Below are 21,214 nucleotides of genomic sequence, written 5' to 3'. Positions count from 1 at the left end.
TAAAGTAGCTTTCAGGAATTAAAGTTGCTAGCTAATTTCACAGCGCTTACTCTTATTATTTGTCAGTAAAGAAGAGTGTTTTCAGCCTCAGGGATCAAGTTAGGTTCTAGCATGGAAATATACATGCAGCTGCGAAGAAATTATACTATTAATGGCCCTTTTAGCTCCATTCATGCATGGAATTGAGGGAATAAAGTGGCTCTTTGCTTCAGATGTAGTGAGGCTTGCTATGAGTGTACCTTGTCGTGGTTCTTCATTCTGAAGGTTTCGTGAGTCATTGAGAGTCTATGATTAGGAACATGGTTAGCCGCTTTGCATTACAACAGTTCATTTGATAACTTATGCATGTGCTTCCAAGTTTGGAGAGGGGGAGAGCCTGGGGGATGTGCTAACAGCCTCATGCCAAGTGTGAGTAAAGAGGGAATGTGGTATTCGCCAGCCGTAATGAAACCAGAAGGGACACACCTTGGTGTTCTCTTTGCTGAGGGAGAAGCATTTGGAGGAGAAGTTAGATCTGCTCAGAGATCCCTGGTTCCCCCTTTGCAATAGTAGAAACCAGGTCTCACCATTCAGTATAGGGCTTGAGAGTCCCAAGAAAAGGACCACATCTTTCACCACACTGTCAGCACGCATGCAAGTTACGTTTCCCTTTAGATTCGGACTCAGCTGTCACGAGGTGATCCCCTATTGTGTGCTTGGGCCAGGCCCGATTAGACCGTGTAATTCCTTCCTTTCTGTGGTCCTTGGTTTCTCCATGTGTTGGGAGAGGGTTTGGACCCAAGCTCTGACACTCCATGCTCTCCTTAGGGCATGAGACTTGGAGTCCTTTGGGGACAGCTGGCCACTTGGACATTGGCAAAACCGTCCTAAGTGAGATAGTGAAGTCATCTTGGCTTTAGCTTCTACTTTCTGAGAAACTTCTAGAAAATCACCTTCTCTTTCTAGACTTCGGTTTCTGTATTTGAAAATAAAGTGTTTGGAATGAATTCCTTGAGTCTCCAGGTCTCGATTGGATACTCAATGGCTTGTGGTTGGGAATAGCTGAGAAGGTGCTGGATGGGTTCCCAACTAGCCTGAGAGAAACAGCTCACTGGACAAAAGAAGCAATGGCCACTGCGACTCATTTTCCAAGCATCAGAGAGTCTTCCTCTCTTTCTCTGTGGGTATTAAGTTTGCATACTGAAAAGTAAGATGTGCCCAGAGACAGCAGAGACCAGAATAAGAAGGATGCTGAAGGGAGCGGAGATACTAAATCTGCAGCCTGATAACAATCTGTGCCTGAAAATAGGAGACCAATTCCTAAGACAAAATCAGCAGAAAAATCTTGACAATCAGATAATCTGTCGCTATGACAATGGAGTTTAAAGTCCCCTAAATGAGCACAGTCCTCTGTGGGAGCAGGCGGAGCGCAGCAGCGGCGTGAGCAGCAATCACCCTGCTTCTGTGCTCTGGGAAGTATTTTGAGTCTGTCAGCCGACCATCCATCTGCTCTGCTTTCTTCCTTCCTGAAAAGTACATCTGCAAGAAAGCCCAGGGCTGAAGGCCAGAAGGGATATGCTGGAAGCTTCCAGGATTCCTTTCCACTTAGATGAGGGTCACCGATTTCTGAGAAGAGCTCCCCGTCCTTCCTGGGAGCAGCCATGGATGAAGGAGCAAATGCTTTTTGAAGCTTGGAGAGGCCCCCGTATAGACACTCTGCCAGAATGAGCTGCGCACGCACCTCCCTGCACTGCCCTGGGTAGGAAGGAAACTTTTCATCCTCCAAGAGCCTTCAGAGCCATCAGACAAACACAGGCCATTTGTAATTCCCACAGACGCATGGACTGTCACAGAAAGAGTGCAGCCTCCGGCCGAGCGGGACCTGAGACTTACTTTCCCTTTCATTTGCCTATTTTCCTCATTCACCAAGGAAGGTTTTGTCAGACACTTACTATGTGACACTGCCACCCTCTGTACTCTGATCCTCCCCACTGTTAGAATGTAAGTTCCAGGAGAACCACTATTTTGTTGGTGTCGTGGAGAGTGATTATCAAGTGGCTATCGATATGCCTGTCACGCAGTAGATATTCATATTTAGAAGGACCAGGCAGGCGACTGAAGGACTCGCTGCCTCTTGAGGGCCTTGCATGCAAGAGGCAGTCAGTGTGATGTGGGGAGTGTGCATGGAGACTTGAGGATTCTGCTCTTCCCTGGGTCTTTTCAGTTTCTTCTGAGTGTCCTATTGGAGCTGGGCACCATGCCCTGAGCAACCCTGGCCAGGCAGAACAGGCCCTGAGGGAAGGGCCTACAAGGGATCTTGCTTGTGGAGGGCGCGAGAGTCTTGTTGCTGGAGATGGGGAAGAGAAGTTTTGGGCAGAGGCGGAGCCACTCAAAACTAGCAGAAGAGGGTTTACAGTTCTGCTGTGCGGCTCCCCCCACTAGAACCAGGAGAGTATGTTTCCTTTCAACATAAGCAGGAACTTGCCAACAATCAGATCTCTAAAGTAGTCAGTGAGTTACTTTTTATTAGGGGTTCAGGCAGCTACTGGAGAAGATGTGGTGGAAATAATTTGGGTGTTCAGGGAAGATAGAACTAGATCAGAGATTCTAGAATCAGTTCCCTGCATGCAGGTTCTGTGGGGTGCTGTGTGGCTATCACCCGGGGAAACTGAGGCTGGAGGGAAGGTCTCTCTCCCATGCTCCTCCAGCATGTGTCAGAGGTGGGTAATATTTCAATGGTACCAAAGATTCTTCTGACTGTTTTTTATTTTAATTACTGAGCCAGATGTTAGTAAGGTTCCTTTCAGATTCTGTGTCTCATCATAACACTGACTTTCAGCCAGACTATGCTAGAATTTGGTGTTGATATATAGAAAGTTAAGGCTGGATGAGATCTTTAATAAAATTTCTAGAAGTGATTCTTAACCATTTGGGGCATCTTTGGACCACTTTAAAATTTTGCAGAAGCTGTTTTCCAGGAAAATGGACATATTTATACCCTCACACTATGAAATGTCTGCAAGAGGGTTCACAGAGTTGCATTTTCCATGAATCCTGTTGAGGAATCCTGCATCAGGCTGCAGGCTCCAGGTTTGAATTACTTGGTTTAGTCCTAGTAGGAATTTTGCAACTTGGGGAGGGAGGGCTGAGAGGCAGAATGTGGGAGGGGAAGTTCCAGAGCCCGGAGTCGGAAGGGATTTACTTAAGTTCTGGCTCTGCCTTTCTGCTGTGCTTCCAGAACCCTGAAGACAAGATTTACATAGTAGGCTAGGACTAAAACATTGAAATAACATAAAGAATACCTCTTTGCATCTTCCTAAAATAGAGATAGGAAAAGACAAATGGTAAAACAGAAAATAGAAGCAGAGCTATAGAAACTGGGTGGATAAGAGGCCGGAGAAAAAGAGCAGAAGCCATGTAATCAAACAGAAATGCAACTCTCACGTCCAATAGCTTTGATCAGAACCTCTGAGTTTATGGCCAAGGCCAGGGCAGCGTGGCAGGGGTCTGCACCGCCGGCACCCTGCTGGTGCACTCTACCCTTTCAGGACTCCTTGGCTTCTACCTGTGTCATGTTATGGGCCAGTTTGTATCGGTATCTTTGGCGAGAAAATGAAATGGATCCTATTTAATAGGGCAATTTTGAGCCTGCTGGGGTAGATATCAGGATACCTGAAATTGACAGTGGGAAGTGAGACCAGAAAGCTCTGAAGACCAATCAGTCTACTGAAGGTTGAGGTGTATGAGTTCCTTGGTTATGCTGAGCTGAGAAGCTTCTCTTGAACACAATCTCTGAATCTCTATAGCATTGCAGTGGTTGCAGAAGTGAAAGTTGCCTGAAAACAGGTCCCAGAGTTAATAAGACAGGACATTTCAAAACTACAAGCCTTAGTGTTCTTTGTTTATATAATATAGATCATCCTAACTGTCATGCTTATGCTTGTGTGGAGATGTTAAAGAAGATTACAGGGGCACAATTGTCTTGTAAGCATCCTGTTTATAGAGCATATAGTCTTTCTTTTATTATTAAAGTTGAGTGCACTGGGTAGAGTCTGGTGTTCTTAGTACTTTGCATGTAAATAAGAGTTACTTTTCTAGAGAATTATTTTGCCATTCTTTTTCTGCATATTATTTACATCTGTTATTATGTGGAGATTTTGGAATAAGATGGATCAGATTTCAAGTTTTTGACACTCATTATCAGAGCAACCACTTCAAATGTTTTGAAGCATTTGATTTCCCTAACCCACAGTGTTCTCTGGGACTATAAATGATTCCTGCTTGAAACGGTTGCAATGAAAACCAAATAAGGATGAGTATAAGAGAGCTCAACAGAAGTGATTTATGATATGTGTGTGTGTGTGTAGAAATTTTCCTTTGGAAATTTTTATCTGATTTTATTTATATTTATTGTAGTAATAATGATAATGATAGCTAACATTGTATACTACTTCTAGTATTAAGTATAGCTTCATTTATATTAACTCACTGAATTATTTACAACATTGTAAAGTAGCCAAAGTACAGAAAAAAAACAAACTGCCCAAGATCCCACTTTTGGTAATCAGTACAGGACAGTTCTCAGAGTGACCTTAGACCCCCTTTCTTGTGAGAATAACTATAGACTGGGCTGGTAATGCAACGTCCTGATACAGGGCAGGGCTGGCTGAACAAAGTGGGTTTGTTCCTCTCTCCCCTGAAATGGGGTCTTCTTGAGTGCTTTGGCTCATGAAGCTTTGAGGCATAAAACCTGGGTGGGCTATGTTCCAGAGTCCCTTAGCTTCAGTGCACGTGGGGCATGTACGGATGAAAGTCCAACTGCCTTGAGCGGCTTTCCTGAGCTTTAGGCAACCAGCATTATGAATTTAGGCAACCAGCATTATGAGGCCTCTGTTGTCTTTTGCTTCCTGTCTAGAAGGAATAAACCTGCTTCATGTGACTTGTCTGTGTGAGTGAGACAAGTTGGTAACCAGTGCATGGTGAACCTATTACCCTTCATGAGTGGCCGAGTAGGATTTCAACCCTAGTGAGAGAGGATAGCCGAGAAGGGTGAGGTCTAGGAGAACAGGTCTTCTCAAGGAGACCACAAGGATACACATGCAGGGTCCTCTCCATGGTGACTCAGCTCTTGAGAATTTGTAAACTTAACTTCCTGAAACTTGGAAATTTCCAAGTTCTGAGAAATCCTGTAGTTTTGTAGGGGCGGGAATAGCATCTCCCGCTTGATTCAAACTGGCCAATGAGAAGGGTACCTGTGGGGTGGATCTTTTTGACTGTCAATAAAAAGGGAAAGACCAAGGCAGTTGGGGAGCGCGGCCATTTGGAATTCTTCGATGCCATAAGCTCCGGCTGGTGAATAAAGCCCTTCCTCTTATAAACGTGGTGTTTGGGTGCTCTTTCTCTCTTTTGGGCCTTGTCTTCCTGCAACACTAGAAACAGTTTGCCCTTTTAACACCATACCACACAAGCTGTCATATGCCAAATCCGATGTCTCCCTCCCCCACAGTGTGTGAGTGAGGAGTCAGAGAGCTTGGTCACTCCCACCACCTCCCTGCCTTGGTTGTTGTTCTATCGTCTTTTTCTTTTCTTTTGGCTTAAGGTTTTGGCTTAAGCTGTGGGCAATATTAAAAAATGTGTGCATTAACCTCCCAGAAAGTAATTTTTTAATTATTTCTTATTTAAAAAATTATTGAATTTTTTAATTGTTTCAATGCACATCTTTTTTTTTTTTTTTTTTTGAGACAGAGTCTCACTTTGTTGCCCTCTATAGAGTGCTGTGGCATTATAGTTCACAGCAACCTCAAACCCTTGGGCTTAAGTGATTCCCTTGCCTCAGACTCCCTCTCTACGATGCTTCATTCATACAGGTGCCCGCCACAATGCCCAGCTATTTTTTGCCTGTGGTTGTCATTGTTGTTTGGCAGGCCTGAGCTGGGTTCGAACCCATCGGGTCCTTAGCCGCTGAGCTACAGGCACCGAACCAAATGCACACATTTTTTAATATTTAATGCTGTGGTCCGTTGCCTGTAGCATTAAGACTCATTTTTAAAGTCCGTGCCCCTGACTGCTGCTGCGAAGTACAGCAGAGAAACTTGGCTTTGATATGTCGATACCTTGATAACCAAGTTGCCAATGGGTCCAGGCCTAATTGTGATTCCCAAAGCTTTACTTCTTTGTTCTTATTCCTCCAAAGATGAAGGATAAAAATCTATGAATAAATTCAATTTTGGTTGGCACTGGGTCAGTTTGTATCAATATTATTTTATTTAGCTTTATGGGAAGACTACAAAAAACTTTCAAAGTCTCTCCTAAAAGATCCCATGATTCTGCTGTGTTTTATTTCTGCTGAATGTTTGTTTTGGTGATGATAATGGCATCTATCATTTGTTTTTGGTGCAATTTTGTATATTTTGACTTAAACATTCTATGTTGATGTTTTAATTCTTGTGATTCTTCTGGTAGTAACAACCTGGAAATCCTTACAGGCTGACATTACCAGGAAAGGTCTTGGGAGATCAGGTGCAAGGCTGTGTCCATGGCTTCCTCTTCATTTGTTGTTCTGATGAGGTTGAATTTGCTGACACCTGACTCTGGCTTGGTGCCTACTCTGGGTTGGCATCCAGGGTGGGGAAGACAGGAGCCTGGCAGCAGAGGCAGAAGCTTGTGGGCACAACGAGAAGCTTGGAGAAGATGAACCAGAGAATCCTTGCCTGGGCACATGCAGAGTTCTGAAATACCTGGGAGACACATTTCTAGCAAATGGACTAGTAGGCCTTAAATTATTATAATGCACATTTTAAACATGGTACTGTTTAAAGGGAAGGATGATTGGCAGAACAGACTTACACAATTGTAATTGTCAGGGAACACCATAACAGTACCCATAATGAGCTCATTTTAATCTTCATTCATAAGTACTATATAACTGGAAAATTAATAATTACTGGTTGTTCAAGGCAAACCCAACATTGCATCAAAAAAAGAAAAGAAAACCAAGATGAACAATGGAGCAAGTTCAAGGTACATAAGATGCTTAAAGACAAACACACAAAAATCTACTTGTTATCTTTATATCTGACAGCATATTGTATCAAATATAAAACAATATAAAAAATCAAGCAGTCAGAAAATAAGAAATAGATGTGGGAAATCAAAAAACTATGATGCTGCAAACAAATGTCATTGGATAATCTATATAAGGATGTAGATAGAACTGAAAACCAATCACAAAGATGAAGTAAGTAAACAGTCCAAGGGAGAGCACAAGGAAAGTGAATTAAGAAACATGAAGGCTAAATCCAAGGATTCAATCTGCACCAAATTGGAATTCTGTAAGGAGAAAATAAAACAATGTAGAAAATAAAGTAAAGGAAGAAAACAGGGAAGATCACTGTCTGACTTGGGAGATTCAAGTTTTCATGTGCAAAGGCTGACTGAGAGCTGAGCTGGATTAAAAGAAAATAGGTATGTCCTGGATAAATGAAAAATACATATTTCAGAAATTCTAGGATAGAAAGAAAATCTTACCGGCTCTACGAGAGAACAATACATGTTATCTGTAAAGAGATAAGCATTATCCCAACATCTTACCCGCTCTAAGAGAGAACAATATGTGTTATCTGTAAAGAGATAAGCATTCTCCCACCATAAATTGTTTTTATTAGCGGCTTTAGGCGAGAGCATTGTCTTTAAAGTACTGAAAGAAAATAGTTTTGAATCTAGAATTCTATATCCAGAGCAAACGTCCATCAAGTTAAAGTCAAAATACAATGCCTCTAGACATACCTGATTTTGTTAGGTTAGGCAGTTCGTTAGACAAGAGCAGGTAGGTGGTGGGTGTGGTCAGGCTAACGTGGACTGGCATGGGGCAGGCTGCCTGGGCTATTGTGGGGGTGGGGCTAATTGCTAATGGAGGCTATGCAGGTGCAAGACCTTGCAGGTAGGTTGTTCTAGGGAGCTGGTTGTTTTGGGAGAACTGAAGAATGTCCTTGGGACTTCCTGATGTATCTATCTATCTTCCTGACAGGTAGAGACAAACTTGTGGGAACATGTTATGGGAATGGAGTTGGTCAAGATTGTGGGAAATTTTTTAGAGGCCCCTGACACCCCTTAGAAGTTGTGTATAAAATCCAGCATGGCGCCCTCCATGATGCCTGCAGTCTTAAAGACAAGGCCAGGCCTGCTATCCAGGTTATTAAAAATAAACTTTCCCTTGCTTGCTAAAACTCTACTTGTTCTCTTTAATCACTTCGTCAACTACCTCAAGCTGTCACCCCACTGCCCTAACAATTTCCGAGTCTAGCTCTCGCCTGGCCTATAAGAAAAAAAAATTAGTTTAGGAGATACTTTAGCAGAATAAAAAAGGAATCCACAAAGGAGAGTGTCAAGGGATATAAAAAAGAGGGCATTATTGCCTGGCCTGAATAAGTAAAAAAAAAAACTACAGTGAAATGGAAAAAGATTTCATTAGACTTTGTTGCTTGGAAAATTCTCTGTTGTACAACACAGGACTTCTTTTCCTTTACAAGCCCAATCATATTACTTGGTTCTTTCTGTTTTAAAATAACCTATAGACTCAATAAGGAAGACTTACAGAAGTTACAGAACGGGGGTTAAATGTTACCAAAACTTGGCAAAGTATAAAGAATACTTAATGAATACAAGGAGGAGAAAGAGATATTAAACTTGAATAAATGTGCTCATTTCTTCATCATTAATATACATATTTTAGATTAGAAATTCTAAAAGTTCTATCTAAAATTGACCAAGGAAAGAAGAGAGATTTTTAATTATATTAAGTCCCAAGAAGAATTTAACTACAGGCTGTTAATGGGGACTCCCTTTAGGAAGTAAGATTGGGTGTTAAGAAAGCACAGGCATCTTTCTTTTCATATTCCTCTGATAACATAAACATTATTCAATACAAAACAATCTTGTTTTTCCTTTTGTAAAGTCCTGGGCTGGTGAAGCCTGATCTTAGGATTTAAATTTCCCCAAACACCTCATTATTTATCACCAACCTACATCACACCACTCTCCATGTTTGGAGCCCTCAGAAATCAATATCAAGTCTCCCTCACCTTTTCTCTTCCACTTCCAACTATCTTTGGAAGCATTCTAAAGTTTCTCTGTTCTTCCTAAGTAAAATTTCTGTTTGTTACCCTGAAAAAAAAAAAAAAGAAGAGAAATCAAAATCAACATTTTTTTTTTTTTTTTTACCCAACAAAGAGCAAAACCTACAAGTTAGATCTCATCTTAGTTTGGTTTCCTTTTCCTATGAATATGTGTGAGTATTATACAAACGAGGCCTTTAACTATCAAATACTTGTATTTCCAGGAGATATACAAGATATACAAAATTCTTGGCGAAAGGCCAGTTATAGGATTTCTAATATCTGGGTGAAAGTAATCACAAAGCTGCCCCATGTAATTAAGGAGATGGCTATGAACTTGGCAGAACTGAGCAAACAGCTCATGTATCACACACCTTCCTACCGAATTCCCATCAAGTCTGCTGTCTTGGACATTCTTCAGGGTGCTCACCTCAGGTTTGCTAGAGCCCTCCCACACAGGCAGGATCACTCATTTTTTTTTTTTTTTTTTAAAGAGGGTCATTTATTTAGGATGCCAGAGAAAAAGAGGCATTAGCAAACTAATGAGTTATCTGTGTACTTTGCATACAGACTGGAAGATTAATCTTTGTTAACTGCTTGTTTAATGTTATAGTTAATAATTAGTTACCTTGTGCCCTAGAACATTCATCATTTCATTGAACGCTAAGGTTTATGTTGTATGCTTTTTCTCACCTTTAAAGGTAGCTGTTTATCTTTTGCTTAGGTTGATTTTGCATTAAAAAAAGAAAAAGGTTAGATGATTAGTGAAAGAACTATTGGTGTGGAGGGGTAGATTTCCACATAAAATATTTTTGCTCCTAACCGTTTCAATAAAGGCAACTACGATTAACAGAAGAAAGATAGTGTAAAAAAGCACTCCGGGCTGAGAATCAGTCCTAGGTTCCAGGCTTGCCTCTTGGCACTGTGTTATCAAGCAAGGAACACTTTTCTCAGTTTCCATCCCTGTAAAATGAGGGGATTGTACTTGAAGGTCCTGGAAGACGCTGCGGTTTTTACACTGTATAATTGTATATGATAAGTCAGAAATCAACATTATTCTTAGAGCATCTTTCTTTTGACAAAAAAATAGCTTGCCGGTAGCTGCCTGCTTTAACAGTATTCAGCAGAATATTAGTTCTGTGTCTACAATATCTTCAATCTCAACCCAACCTGCCTTTTTTCATCATCAGACGTAACTATAGAAACCACATCGGCAGCTATTGTAAAGAGCCTTTAATATTTTTCTTTTCTTTTCTTTTCTTTTTTTATTGTTGGGGATTCATTGAGGGTACAATAAGCCAGTTACACTGATTGCAATTGTTAGGTAAAGTCCCTCTTGCAATCATGTCTTGCCCCCATAAAGTATGACACACACTAAGGCCCCACCCCCTTCCTCCATCCCTCTTTCTGCTTCCCCCCCATAACCATAATTGTCATTAATTGTCCTCATATCAAGATTGAGTACATAGGATTCATGCTTCTCCATTCTTGTGATGCTTTACTAAGAATAATGTCTTCCACGTCCATCCAGGTTAATACGAAGGATGTAAAGTCTCCATTTTTTTTAATGGCTGAATAGTATTCCATGGTATACATATACCACAGCTTGTTAATCCATTCCTGGGTTGGTGGGCATTTAGGCTGTTTCCACATTTTGGCGATTGTAAATTGAGCTGCAATAAACAGTCTAGTACAAGTGTCCTTATGATAAAAGGATTTTTTTCCTTCTGGGTAGATGCCCAGTAATGGGATTGCACGATCAAATGGGAGGTCTAGCTTGAGTGCTTTGAGGTTTCTCCATACTTCCTTCCAGAAAGGTTGTACTAGTTTGCAGTCCCACCAGCAGTGTAAAAATGTTCCCTTCTCTCCACATCCATGCCAGCATCTGCAGTTTTGAGATTTTGTGATGTGGGCCATTCTCACTGGGGTTAGATGATATCTCAGGGTTATTTTGATTTGCATTTCTCTAATATATAGAGATGATGAACATTTTTTCATGTGTTTGTTAGCCATTCGTCTGTCATCTTTAGAGAAAGTTCTATTCATGTCTCTTGCCCATTGATATATGGGATTGTTGGCTTTTTTTCATGTAGATTAATTTGAGTTCTCTATAGATCCTAGTTATCAAGCTTTTGTCTGATTGAAAATATGCAAATATCCTTTCCCATTGTGTAGGTTGTCTCTTTGCTTTGGTTATTGTCTCCTTAGCTGTACAGAAGCTTTTCAGTTTAATGAAGTCCCATTTGTTTATTTTTGTTGTTGCAATTGCCATGGCAGTCTTCTTCATGAAGTCTTTCCCCAGGCCAATATCTTCCAGTGTTTTTCCTATGCTTTCTTGGAGGATTTTTATTGTTTCATGCCTTAAATGTAAGTCCTTTATCCATCTTGAATCAATTTTTGTGAGTGGGGAAAGGTGTGGGTCCAGTTTCAGTCTTTTACATGTAGACATCCAGTTCTCCCAACACCATTTATTGAATAGGGAGTCTTTCCCCCAAGGTAAGTTCTTGTTTGGTTTATCGAAGATTAGGTGGTTGTAAGATGTTAGTTTCATTTCTTGGTGTTCAATTCGATTCCAAGTGTCTATGTCTCTGTTTTTGTGCCAGTACCATGCTGTCTTGACCACTATGGCTTTGTAGTACAGACTAAAATCTGGTATGCTGATGCCCCCAGCTTTATTTTTATTACTAAGAACTGCCTTAGCTATACGGGTTTTTTTCTGGTTCCATACAAAACGCAGAATCATTTTTTCCAAATCTTGAAAGTACGATGTAGGTATTTTGATAGGAATGGCATTGAATAGGTAGATTGCTTTGGGAAGTATAGACATTTTAACAATATTGATTCTTCCCATCCATGAGCATGGTATGTTCTTCCATTTGTTAATATGCTCTGCTGTTTCCTTTCTGAGGATTTCATAGTTTTCTTTATAGAGGTCCTTCACCTCCTTCGTTAGGTATATTCCTAGGTATTTCATTTTCTTTGAAACTATGGTGAAGGGAGTTGTGTCCTTAATTAGCTTCTCATCTTGACTGTTATTGGTGTATACAAAGGCTACTGACTTGTGGACATTGATTTTATATCCTGAAACATTACTGTATTTTTTGATGACTTCTAGGAGTCTTGTGGTTGAGTCTTTGGGGTTCTCTAAGTATAAGATCATGTCGTCAGCAAAGATGGAGAGTTTGACCTCCTCTGCTCCCATTTGGATTCCCTTTATTTCCTTGTCTTGCCTAATTGTATTGGCTAGAACTTCCAGCACTATGTTGAATAGTAAAGGTGACAGAGGACAACCTTGTCTGGTTCCAGTTCTAAGAGGAAAAGTTTTCAGTTTTACTCCATTTAGTAAAATATTGGCTGTGGGTTTGTCATAGATAGCTTCAATCAGTTTTAGAAATGTGCCACCTATGCCTATACTCTTCAGTGTTCTAATTAGAAAAGGATGCTGGATTTTATCAAATGCTTTTTCTGCATCTATTGAGAGGATCATGTGATCTTTATTTTTGCCTCTGTTAATATGGTGGATAAACATTTATGGACTTGCGTATGTTAAACCAGCCTTGCATCCCTGGGATGAAGCCTACTTGATCATGATGAATGACTTTTTTGATGATAAGCTGTAATCTATTGGCTAGGATTTTGTTGAGAATTTTTGCATCTATATTCATGAGTGAGATTGGTCTGAAATTCTCCTTTTTGTTTGGTCTTTTCCTGGTTTTGGTATCAGGGTGATGTTTGCTTCATAGAATGTGTTGGGGAAGATTCCTTCTTCCTCAGTTTTTTGGAATAATTTCTGCAGTACAGGAAAAAGCTCTTCCTTGAAGGTTTGATAGAATTCTGGAGTGAAGCCATCTGGACCAGGGCATTTTTTAGTTGGAAGCTTTTTTATTGTTTCTTTGATCTCAGTGCTTGAAATTGGTCTGTTCAGGAGGTGTATTTCTTCCTGGCTAAGTCTAGGGAGAGGGTGTGATTCCAAATATTGATCCATTTCCTTCACATTGTCAAATTTCTGGGCATAGAGTTTCTGGTAGTATTCAGAGATGATCTCTTGTATCTCTGTGAGATCAGTTGTTATTTCCCCTTTATCATTTCTGATTGAGGTTACTAGAGATTTTACTTTTCTATTTCTTGTTAGTCTGGCCAATGGTTTATCTATTTTATTTATTTTTTCAAAAAACCAACTCCTTGTTTCATTAATTTTCTGAATGATTCTTTTGTTTTCAATTTCATTGATCTCTGATTTTGGATATTTCTTTTCTTCTACTGAGTTTAGGCTTAGATTGTTCTTCTTTTTCCAATTCCATAAGATCTCTTGTGAGATTGTTGATGTGCTCTCTTTCTGTTTTTCGAATGTAGGCATCTAAAGCGATGAATTTTCCTCTCAAAACTGCTTTTGCAGTATCCCACAGGTTTTGGTAGCTTGTGTCTTCATTGTTGTTATGCTGAAGGAAGTTAATGATTTCCTGTTTTATTTCTTCCTTCACCCATCTGTTATTCAACAGAAGATTGTTTAATTTCCATGCCTTTGGGTGGGGTTGAGCATTTTTGTTAGAGTTGAGTTCCACCTTTAGTGCCTTATGGTCTGAAAAGATACAAGGTAAAATTTCAATTCTTTTGATTCTGTTGATATTTGTTTTGTGTCCCAGGATATGATCAATTTTGGAGAATGTTCCATGGGGTGATGAGAAGAATGTATATGCTTTATCTTTGGGATGGAGTGTTCTATATACGTCTATCAAGCACAGTTGTTCTAGGGTCTCATTTAAATCTCTTAAATCCTTGTTTAATTTCTGTTTAGAGGATCTGTCCAGCTCTGTAAGAGGAGTGTTAAGGTCCCCTGTTATGGTATTATCAGATATCATATTGCTCAGACTGAGTAAGGTCTGTTTCAAGAATCTGGGAGCATTTAAATTGGGTGCATAAATATTTAGAATTGAAATGTCTTCTTGTTGTATTTTTCCCTTGACCAATATAAAGTGACCATCTTTGTCTTTTTTGACTTTAGTTGCTTTAAATCCACATGTATCTGAAAATAAGATTGCAACTCCTCTTTTCTTCTGAATTCCATTTGCCTGAAAAATTGTCTTCCAACCCTTGACTCGGAGCTTTAATTTGTCTTTTGAAGCCAGGTGTGTTTCTTGCAGACAGCAAATGGATGGCTTGTGTTTTTTAATCCAGTCAGCCAATCTATGTCTCTTCAGTGGGGAATTCAAGCCATTAACATTTATTGAGATAATTGATAAGTGTGGTAGTATTCTATTCATCTTATTTTGTGAGAGTCCATTGCTTAGTTTTATCTTTTGCGTCAGTGTGGAGGTTAGGTTCTGTCCTTTGATTTCTGAGTTCTTACTTTGCTGCTGATCCATTGTTGTGGTCAGTGTGCAGAACAGGTTGAAGTATTTCCTGTAGAGCTGGTCTTGTTGTGGCGAATTTCCTCAGTGTTTCTATATCCGTAAATGATTTGATTTCTCTGTCAATTTTTAAGCTTAGCTTAGCGGGGTACAGAATGCTGGGCTGGAAATTGTTCTGTTTAAGTAGATTAAAGGTAGATGACCATTGTCTTTTTGCTTCGAAAGTTTCATTAGAGAAGTCTGCGGTCACTCTGATGGATTTGCCCCTGTAGGTCAACTGGCGCTTACTCCTGGCAGCTTGCAGAATCTTTTCTTTTGTCTTGACTTTGGACAGGTTCATCACAATGTGTCTTGGAGAAGCTCGGTTAGAGTTGAGGCGACCTGGGGTCCGATAGCCCTCTGAAAGCAGTGTGTCAGAATCTTTGGTGATGTTTGGGAAATTTTCTTTTATAATATTCTCTAGTATGGCTTCCATTCCTCTGGGGCATTCTTCTTCCCCTTCTGGAATTCCTATAACTCGTATGTTGGAACGCTTCATAAAGTCCCATAATTCTGACAGTGAACGTTCTGCTTTCTCTCTCTTCTTTTCTGCCCCTTTTACTGCCTGAGTTATCTCAAGAACTTTGTCTTCTACCTCTGAAATTCTTTCTTCTGCATGGTCTAACCTTTTGATGATACTTTCCATTGCATCTTTAAGTTCCCTAATTGACTGTTTCAGTTCCTTCAGGTCTGCTATATCCTTTTTATATTCTTCATATCGTTCATCTCTTATTTGATTCTGTTTTTGGATTTCCTTTTGGTTATTTTCCGCTTTAATAGCAGTTTCCTTCATTGTTTCCATCATTTCTTTCATTGTTTTTAACATGTGTATTCTAAATTCCCTTTCTGTCATTCCTAACATTTCTTTATTGGTGGAATCATCTGCAGTAGCTACCTCATGGTCCCTTGGTGGGGTTGTTCTAGACTGGTTCTTCATGTTGCCTGGAGTTTTCTGCTGATTCTTCCTCATGAGTGATTTCTTTTATTTGTTTCCTTGCCCTAATTTTCCTTTCACTTCCTCTTGCTCTTTAAGTTCTTGTGCCTGTGGACTAAGGGTTACAGGACCAGAAGGGTGAGAAGGTTGAAGAGCAAAAAAGGGATGAAAGAAAGGAGGATTGAGTGATAAGAAAAAAAAGAAAGATAGAGAAAGGAGAGGGGGTGTGTATAAGGAATATTGACAAAAAGAAGAAAGGCACAGAAATAGGGAGACAGGGCAATATAGGTGTACAGTAGGGTACTTTCACACAACCTTAAAAAACCCCATCTTCTGGGGGTGCCCAGTTGCGTGGTTCCCTTGAGGTCAGCAGCTCTTTGCTAACCTGATCAGACACAGTACCCCACCTCCACCACGTAAAAAGGAAAGACAAAAATGCTATAAATCCAACCAAAACAAGCAAACAGAAAACTTTACGGGGATAAAATTGGGTGAAAAACCAAATGATAGCGGTAGAAACACTAGCAAAAATGAAGTTCTAGTTATTAAAAAAGGCAGCAATGGGAAATTATAATTAAACTAGAAAAATTGAGAAAGAAAAAGGGATCTGTATGGAAAAGATTGAAATTAAAAAACAAAAGATCATCAACAGCGTCAAAATAAACAAAAAAAAAAACCAACCAAACAAAAAAGAAAAGAAATAAAAACACAACCAAAAACAAAGCAGTTTGTATATGTTATTGAATATTGTCTGGGCAACACGTGGTCTTCTGGGGTATGAGATGTTAATCAGAGTTCTGATACGACTGGAGGCTGCTGATTTCTCAAACCCCAGCAGGTAGACACCCCAAAGCTCTCTTCAGCCCACTTAAAAAGCACTTTGAACTTGTAAACTTGCAGAGCAGAAGCTTTCCCAGCTTTCTTGCTGGAATCACTGCTGAAGTGGCTATCCACTTACCCAGTGTGCCAAAACCGGTCTCACTCTGCCCCTGAGGGTTAGGGCTGCAAGGCGGCTCAGACCCCACCCTTAGGCTACTTGGTTGCTGGGTTACCAGCTCCCACCCGTTTCTAGCTCTGCGACCCTGAGGGCGGAGCTTGCCGGGGCAGATCACTGACAATGGTTCCATGTGACCCATCGCCAAACACTATTAGCTCCGTCTGGCTCAGCAGCTGAGACTGGGGCCCTAGTCAACGGCCAAAGTTCTCCGCACTCCCGCTCAGGCCCTCCCCAAGGCAGTTCTACTCAGTGCCAAGTCCAAGGACACCAAAACATTTCACAATAAGGCCTTTCTGGCTTGCAGTCTCACTGCTACTGAACTTACAGTTGCGGGCGGGTTTAGACGGATTGAACACACGCGACCACTTGCCGGTTTTCCACTGTTTTAGTCCTCCTCTTGGGGTCCAGAAGTCTCTCGCTGACTCCCTGTATCCTCATAGGAGTGATGATAGGCAGTTCCCACCAGCCAGAGATGCCTGGAGTCCTATCTCCCCAGACTCACGGTGCCCAGATGCAAGGAAGCTGTTACTCGGCCGCCATCTTGCTCCGCCTCCTTTCTTTTCTTTTTTTATTTTTTATTAAAGGACTTTAGAAGACACCGGCAAGAAAGGAGGTGGAGGAATAAACAATAACTTTGCCTTTCGCTGCTTCCCCTTTTAGCAGTCTGGCCACAGCCGCAACATAATTTAAAGTTACCAGTGTTCCTGCGGTTCCTTTCAGGTGGATTAGGATTCAGTGCAGGGAACAGGACTCACAGGAAGCTGGGTGATGCCCCAGTCATACTGATGCCTTTACTATTATGCAAACTTGGGCAAGTCATACCAACTCTCTTTTTCGGTTTGGTTTTTGAAAGTAAAGGCAAAGAGACACAGATGATGGAATGAAAAAAGCAGGAGGTTAGAACACTGGACGCTTGTGGCTCCGCCACCAGCTGGCGGAGGGCTCACCATCCTCATCCCTGCGATAGTAAGATGACCCCAGAGCAGCCATTTAAAAAATTATGAGAACCTACTGTTTTTGGCTCCCCAATATAAGAAATACATAAACGTGCAGCTGCTGTCAGTGGGTCAGAGACGCGGACCTGGACTTCTATCATTCTTGCTCCTTTTTTTTGCCCCTCCCAGTAACTCTTTAAGCCTTTCTGAGGACCTAGGAGTGCAGATGGAAGCCTCATTCTGGAAGGCTCTTCCATGCCAGCTCCTGACAACACATTGATGGGGACAACAGGATGGAGGTCTATACACCTCTGCAGCTTGACCCAGAAGGCCCTGAGAGTTACCCGGGCTCCTGCAGCAGGGGAGTGTAGGTGTTTCTGCTGGAAGGTAAGGGTAGCCTCGGAAAGCACTCCATGTTCTACAAACTGGGCATTGCAAACAAGGGGTGGGTTATCCATCTCTGTTACCATAACACGAGAAAGAACAGTAACAACTTCCATAAAAATATTAGCCTGCAAAAAACAACAGAAACACGGGTTTAAATTTTAATAAATAAGAAACCACTTCAGTAAATGTAGAATTGTTCCTTTTAAAAAAGGTGACAGCTCCTGATGGAAGGGAGGGTACGGCAAGGCAGGGCTGCTGCTCTTTGGAGACAGAGCGGAGTGCCCACAGATCAGGCAGAGTGATGGAGCCTCAAGTGACAGAACATGAGGCCAAATAGGACCCAGAAGAAGAGAGTGGATGTGGCCACGGCAGAGCACTGTCACTCCACCCTGCCCCATAGCATCCTTTGAATTCAGCTGCTGTTATTTGTAGCACAAGACATTGGTATGCTGGGAAAAATTGCTGTGGTGACTTCTGCACTATCCTGACCTAGTTTACTGACCGTGTACGAGCTCATGTGCATACTCAGCGTGTGCTGCAGCAGAGGGCCTGGACTGCGGAGTGCTCTGTCTCCCCTGGGCCTGCCTGGATCACTGATGCACAAGACACAAGACAGCTGCCCATCTGTCCTGGTCCTTTAAGCCCAGGAAACCCTCACACATGGCATCCTTGTAACTTCAGAAAAGAAACTGCAGGGGTTTCTTTTATAGTTAACTGCTCAAGGCCATGGCAAGCAGGTGTGTCTTCCCCTTTCCCTTCTTTCAGGCCCTGGATCCAGGCTCCTTTCTCTTTATCCCACTTCACTTGTACCCCTGGTTCCTTGGAATTATCAACTCTCAGAATCTGACGTTGGAGATCTTGGTTCTTTAACGTTCTTGTTAGGCATTCATTCATTCATTCGTTCACTCACTCATTTGTTCATTTGAGGCTTTTGGCTTCAGATCCTTGAGTACCCTTGATTTCTCTGGATTAAGAACTCGCTGTTGGGTAGCGCCTGTGGCTCAGTGAGTAGGGCGCTGGCCCCATATGCCGAAGGTGGCAGGTTCAAACCCAGCCCCCGCCAAACGGCAACAAAAAAATAGCCAGGCGTTGTGGTGGGCGCCTGTAGTCCCTGCTGCTTGGGAGGCTGAGGCAAGAGAATTGCGTAAGCCCAAGAGTTTGAGGTTGCTGTGAGCCGTGTGACATCATGGCATTCTACCCGAGGGCGGTACAGTGAGACTCTGTCTCTACAAAAAAGAAAAAAAAAAAAAAAAAAAAAAAGAACTCACTGTTGTCTTCAGTGACTAGTGAATCACTAGTCTCAAAACACCACATTCCAGAGGGGAATCAACCTTCTCCCTGCTCTCTGTTGGAAAAGAAGAAATATTCGCAGCAGTTGAGCTTGTGAGACTTAGAAAGTGACGGACCTTCATCTCCCTGCCCTATGTCCCAGTTTCTCTTTTACTTTATGACAATAATAATTATTAAAAAAGTGATTTGTATCACAAAGTGTTGGGATTAGAAAAGCAATATTTCTGCAGGAGTTTGGTCAATAATGTGGTCCGTTGCCCGTGGAGTCTGGTAGTCCCCCGTGGCAAAGCCTGGCCAAATGTCCTACACTGACGACCTGGAAATGTTCAGGTTTATTTTTCATGCAGAAGACATTGGCAAGGATCACATATAGGCATCTGGTAAAAAAAAGGTTTTAGCAGGTTTATTGAACAGGAGAGATGAGGAGGGTGCAGCCAGAAAGCTATTTTATCCCACTCTGCCCCTAAATCCTAAGCTGTCGGGTATCACTTCCTGGTCCTGGGATGATGTCGCTGGCAGGGCTTTAGTTTTTGTTGGTTTGTCAGTTACGCACGTGGACTTATTTTCAGTTAAAATTGCAGTCCAATTGAAGCCAAGATGTGCCTTGCTCATCCTGTGCATTCTCCCTTCTCTCCTCACACCCCCCCCCCCCCCAGCTCAGGCTAACTCTGAAATCCTACCGCAGGATGTGGGTAAGCGGAGGCTGATCGTGACTCTTTCTCCGTCTTGTTCTTGGGACCCTCATTCCTCTCTTTCTGTGCTTTTCAGGATTAGAGTGGAGAACAGAAACAGGAGAAGGCAGAGTCCAATCTGATTGGTGGTGTTGGACTCTGGGATCAGCTGCCAGGGCACTGACTTTCTCCCATGGGAATATTCACAGTCTTAGCCTTCTTCTCCCACACCTCCTCTATTCCCTGGCTGTAAAAACAAAAACCAAACCAAAATTAACATTGTATTTTCACATAAAATCTTTGCCATGATGGGGAAAATTGATGACCAACAGAATGTCAGGGAACATTTAGTGCAGGGGTGACCAACCTGCAGACTGCAGGGCCACTTGGTGATTTTGTGAGGATTTTTTTTTTTTTTTGCTTATCTGTGGTGTTGGGTATCATGAAAAGTATCCAGGAAACATTTTTATTTTTGCTAATCAGCTTTCCTTAGTGTTTGTGTGTTTAATGTGTGGCCCAAGACAACTCTTATTCTTCCAATGTGCAGCAGAGAAAAAATGAAAAACACTGGACACCCCTGCTTTAGCATCTAACTCTGACATGTTAAAAGGGGTAGGTTAGTCGTTGTCAAGCTTTAGCATATGTAAGAATCACCTAGGGGGTTACTGAAAATGGATCCCTCTTCAGAGCCATCCTCAGGTCCTCAGATTCTGTAGGTCTGGGGTGGGACCCAGGAATCTGCGTGTTAACTGAGCATCTCCTCTCCTCCTTGACTCTGAAGGAGCCTGTCTCTGGCTGTTTGGAGAACAACACTTGAGATGGTTTTAGTGCTCTACAGTCCACACTGAGGAGGGACTCCAGAGGATTCTGAGCCCATGTTGAGGATGAAGGGACAGGCCAGGTGAAAAGACTGTTTGGCTCAAGCTTGCCCTTGGAAGAAACTCAAGAACAGACTACAGTCAAGGTCTTTATTGAGTTTCAAAACCCTCGCAGGTCACCTAGAGCTTTATTACAAATGTGTGCCAAAGTTCTGTCCAGAGCATGGGGACTGTGGGCTGACTCCCCATGCATGTTGGGCTGAATCTCTGCCCTAATAGGGATGAGAAAGATGGCTGGGGAGGGCATCTGTGAACCTGCTCTTCACTGTCCAAGATTTCTTTAGTCATTGGCAGAGGGCCTTGTTTCCCTTTGGTCCTTTCCAACTCCAAGAGGATTTCTAAAATGTTGTGATTCGGATCGTAGCAATTAATGTCACAGTGAAATAGATGGTATTTACAAAAAACTGCCTGGCTAGCTCTCAAACTAAACTACATTTCTTTTCAGGTAAAAATCAGTAAAGAAGGACTTGAATGCCAAAAATATGACTCTGGATTGGTTTGTTTGTTTATAATAGCAAAACTAATGGGTGTGGAAGTGTTATTCTTTGTGGTTGAATTTGCATTTCCCTGATGTCTAATAATTTTTAGCACTCTTCATTTGCTTCTTTTCTTTTTTTTTTTTTTTATTGTTGGGGATTCATTG

The sequence above is a fragment of the Nycticebus coucang genome, chromosome 4, assembly GCF_027406575.1.
Source record: "Nycticebus coucang isolate mNycCou1 chromosome 4, mNycCou1.pri, whole genome shotgun sequence".
NCBI classification, from domain to species: domain Eukaryota; kingdom Metazoa; phylum Chordata; class Mammalia; order Primates; family Lorisidae; genus Nycticebus; species Nycticebus coucang.
This window is presented reverse-complemented; position numbering follows the sequence as displayed.